This window comes from Mastomys coucha, unplaced genomic scaffold, assembly GCF_008632895.1.
Source record: "Mastomys coucha isolate ucsf_1 unplaced genomic scaffold, UCSF_Mcou_1 pScaffold7, whole genome shotgun sequence".
Taxonomy (NCBI): Eukaryota; Metazoa; Chordata; class Mammalia; order Rodentia; family Muridae; genus Mastomys; species Mastomys coucha.
The window spans coordinates 39,095,957-39,100,791 of record NW_022196913.1 but is presented as its reverse complement, the minus strand read 5'-3'; positions in this window follow the sequence as shown (position 1 = coordinate 39,100,791).

Here is a 4,835-nt window from a genome sequence, read left to right as displayed (position 1 = left end):
AGGATAGGATCAAGACTAGAATGTGCCCCCTCCTCATAGAATAGTCAGTAAAGGCATAATAAGGAATACAATGAGCCTTCACAATTACAACAAAAGGAGAAATAGGCTTGGGACAAATTTGGGATCAAGGACAAACATTCGTTCTAGGTCAGATCCAAGGATAAAGCCACAGGTATGTACTATGATAAAGCAAGGCATGTGAAACTGTTGCTTTGAACCTATACCCCCCCACTTGTGTAACATTTTATCTGTAATTTTCTAAACAGTAAATAAATAAAACAATAAATAAGAATGCTAGAGAGAAGGAATAAAGTGTGGCTTGGGGGCACTCTGCCCCATCCACCAATATATATATATATTTATATTTATATATGTTTGTGTCTGTCTATATGCACACACATGTGTAAGTATATTTGTATATATGTAAGTATGCATGAACACTTGTGGAATTGATGAAACAGGTGGTCATGTCCCACCAGAGTGTGTGTGTGTGTGTGTGTGATTGTGTGTGTGTGTATTTTCTGAGTAAATGATTTTCTTTTTCTCTTCTTTTCTCTCTAGTTTAGGAAGAGCTAATGAGTTACAGTCTTCTTGACTGGTCAAGCCAGAGGTCCTTGAGCCACAGAGAAAAGAAATCAGAGCTTATTAACACAAAATAGTACGAGAAAAGAAAGCAGTGCTTATTAGCACAAAATAGAGAGAGTTACAAAGCCAGAGATCATCAGTCTTTGGCCTCCATCCAATGTTGTGTCTCAATACCACTCATTCTAAAGGCTCTGGCACTACTTATCTCTATTTTCTAAATTTTCTGGAAGGAAAATGTAAATTTGCACAGTAATCATGCTCATAATATGTGCATTCTTCCTGCTGCCCTATTTGGCTCAGAAGATAGATCAATTTCTCTTGGGCATGGAGAGACCATCTCTTCTTAGAAGCTAGTGTCGTTTGCACTTTTGACATTGGAGCTTGTCTTAATCATCTCTTCCCTCCTATACTAACCTGTCAACTACAGCCAAACTGCCAAGCACCACATTAGAAATGGTAGCACTGCTACACACAGGCACCACCAGCCACTCTTTCTGTCTTACCTCAAGATGTTTACTTGGCTTCTTTCCGCTTCAAGAGCAGAATGTCCTTCTCCCTCTGGGGAAACTGGCTGGTCAGATCACAGCCCTGCTCCTCTCCTCTGGATCCTGCTTCTATGAAGCACCTTTCATTCTGCCATCTCTACCTCTTCCTTCTCCACTAGGCCTCTCATCTCAGCAAATGCACACATGCCTTCCACTCTTTACAACTAGAAGGGCAGCCATGCAACGCCATCCCTCTCTTCCACACTCCCGACTGGATTGCTGGATTTCTCCCTTTGAGTTCAGTATTTACTGCCTCAACTTCATCACTTGTTCTCTTCACCAAGCGTAAAAGTCAACAACTTTTGCTCTTATTTACTCTGAGCTTCAAGAGCCATCAGCTCATCATCCAGTGAGTTCTGATTTCTTTATTAGTTACTAAAGCATCTTCCAAATACCGACATACTCGGGAGAATCACCTGAAGGGCCAAAGGACTTATTTCAGCTCACGGCTTCAGAGGAGTAATTTTCATCCATGAAAGGGGAGGTATGGAGGTAAGAAGGCACGGAAGAGGACCCTCTCCCTCATGGCTGATCAAGAAATAAAGGCTGGAACTAGAAGCAGCTAAACCTTCAAAGGCCTGTGCCTACTGACCTACTTCCATCAACAAGGACCCACCTCCTAATTGCACCCAGGAAACAAACATTCAAAACATCAAGATGTGGAGATCACACAGATTCAAACAGTATCAACTTCACATAGGAGATACCCAGGCCTTACACAGTGTATTTTGGTGCCTCCATTTTTGTTGTTTGTTTGAGTTTGTTTTTTGTTTTTGTTTTTTGTTTGTTTGGTTGTATTTTTTGTTTGTTGTTTGTTTTTTTTTGTTTTTGTTTTTAGATAAGGTTTCTCTGTGTATCCCTGGCTGACTTACTCACTCAGCAGACCAGAGATCTGCCTGCTTCTCTCTCTCTAGTGCTGGGATTAAAGGTCTGTACCACTGACTTGATTCCTCCTTCAAAGAAAGACCTGAATCTAATTAACAATGGAAATTCTCATAGTGTGGAATCATATGAAAATGGCAAAAGAGGGGACACAACCATAGATTTTTATCCTGAAGACAGTGACAGCAACTTGACTTCTTCGCTTTCTGCTTTTTGCTTACCCACTGAAAGCTGAAATCAAGGTTCCTGTTGGCTTCTTCTTTCTGTCTTTAAGATGATGCTGGTAGAGATTAGAATCTCTTTTGAGCAGCACAGATCAGAATGACCCATCTGACCCAGTTAATCTGGCTCAGGAAAAGTACTGGAGGGAAATGACTGTGCAAAGACAAAAGTAGGTTTTGAAGAACAAAGCAATTCTTTCTAACACAGCTGACTGCACCTGATTTTTATCAGTGACTTTAAATGCTAGATAAGCCCAGCAGTTCACTGTCTTGAAAATCATCTCTTTAAAAATCAGTGGTAATGTGTGGACCCAGACCAATGGGTCTCTTAAGTCTGAAGCTTGTAGATTGTGTACTGGCAGGGCTTCTAGTTAGGTCCAAAGCTTTTCACCACTACCCTCCCCTGAGCCCCCCAAAAGTCAACACTGGTGACATTGCCCTACTCAGAAGAACAGTTAAACAAGCCCAAAGGTGGGTTTCTGTTCACCAGGGACTACCCTTAATCCTCCAGGAACCTCCCTTAACCTTCCTCCAAGAGACAACTACTTCAGACAAGGGCTTCTAGAAGTTCAGGGCAATCAGGATAGCCTGTATCAGCTCAGATCTCCACCCTGCTGACTGTCATATAACATCTGCTTGCTTTTCCACCATTTTACCCGTCCCTGCCTCTCCATCCCAACCCCAAGAGATGGCCTTGGCAGTTTGATCTGCAATAAACCTTTCTTGCAAGAAACTACCTATGGGGTGGCCCAGTTTGGCAGTTTCTCCATGCTATTGCTCTAAGCGGGGGCCGTGTGAGTGAGACCCAGGATACAGAGAAGGCTGATGTTTCACCTCCTCAGGGAAACTCAGACTCTTGGGGGACTCTTCTCTGGGAAGGAATCCTTTCTAAGCTTATAGGGTCCTTGCCTGAGCAGGTAGGATCCTGTGGACAGATAGTTAACCACTGGACGCCCAATCCTTTTCCTCTCTGAAAAAGGGCATCTCTTCTAGTGTGGTCCCTTCTGATGGCAAGATCCGGGATACGTCCATCATCTCCTACCTGTCCATCTGGCAGCCCCAATTGGAATAGAGCACAGGGGTGGGCCACTTCACACAGGCTTTTGTGATTGCTTCAGGCCCTTGGTCTATGGGTGATGTTTCCTTCTCTGGATTTGAAACTTTCTCTATAATAAGCACGTGTTATATTTACAAAGCACAAAATAAAACTCTGTAAGTATACATTTAAAAGTATGTAAGAATTCTAGAGAAAGCAAAAAGAACCAGGCTAGACCGTTTCCTGGGACAGTTGGTTAGAACTTTCCCACTAACTCCTCATTGCTCCAGTAACTCCCTTTGCTCTATGAACTGAGCTGCTTTGCACTCCAGCTGTGCCCAGCTTCTATTCTTCCTGCGTGGGTAACAGGTCCTGCCTGTTCTGGTGTTATACAAGCTCCCTAAGCCCACAAATGAGCATGCCCGATTTGTAACCACGCAGATGTTAGGCATGGCCCATTAGGGCAAGTGAGACAATGCCACCAATTTCAGCCAGGGAAGAAGAAGGAAATGGGAGAGACATATGCTTCTGCAGAGTAACAAGGAACATCTGTCAGATTCACAGGGCCAGCCTCAGCATCTCTTAAGAATAAAGCCCTTACCTTCCTCCTCGGAACAGATCTTCTTTTAGCCAGAATGAAGCTGCAGGATTCTGTCTTCAGTGCAAGACAGTACCTTTTTCTTTTCAGCCAGTCTTTTCTGCTCAGTGAACTTCTGGTCAGTTGAGGAGTGGTCAACTCATCAGTTTCTGAAAATCACTGGGTGAGATAACCAAACTGCATGGACTTGGGCCCTCTCAAGGCTAGTCCTGAACTAGAGACCGCCCCCCCCCCCCGTGTGTGTGTGTGTGTGTGTGTGTGTGTGTGTTGCCTCAAAACACATATGAGGGCACGTGTGATCCCAAAAGTGTCTCTGGGTACTATTTTTAGGTTCCCCTAGACAAGAGATGACCTAGAAAACATGAGTTTGTAGTCTTGTGAGGTTTGTTTGTAAGGGTCACATAGCAGCTGACCTTGTCTCCAGTGTTACTTCCCACGGTTTCAATAGTTCCTGTCAACTGTTGTCTGAAAACACTGAATTGAAACGCTCAAGAGTAAAGAGTTTGTAAGGTTTATATGGCACACCATTTTGAGTAGTGTCAAGGAATCCCTCACCATCCCCATGGGGTGTGAGTCACGCTTGTGCTCAGTGTAGACATGGTATACATCGATATCCATTGATCATGTAGTGGTTCCTCAGTTAGAGAGAAGTCCATCAGCGTGCAACTGTGTGAGACAAACAATACTAGTAGTTCTGATGGGACAGAGAAAAGATAGGAATTCTTGACTTAGAGAAAAGAAAATTTATGGTGAGGCTGCTGAAGCCCACTGTATAAGGTATTTTAAGAGAATACACCTGCCTGATAGGTTAGAATGTTTTATTATAAATGACTTATTCTTTTAGTTATTGTTGTTAATCTCTTACTGTGTCTAATTTGTAAACTGTTTTATTACAAGTATTATTATATGTACATATATACAGGAGAAGAAATGATGTCCTCTGCTGCCTCACATAGGGACTGGGGGGG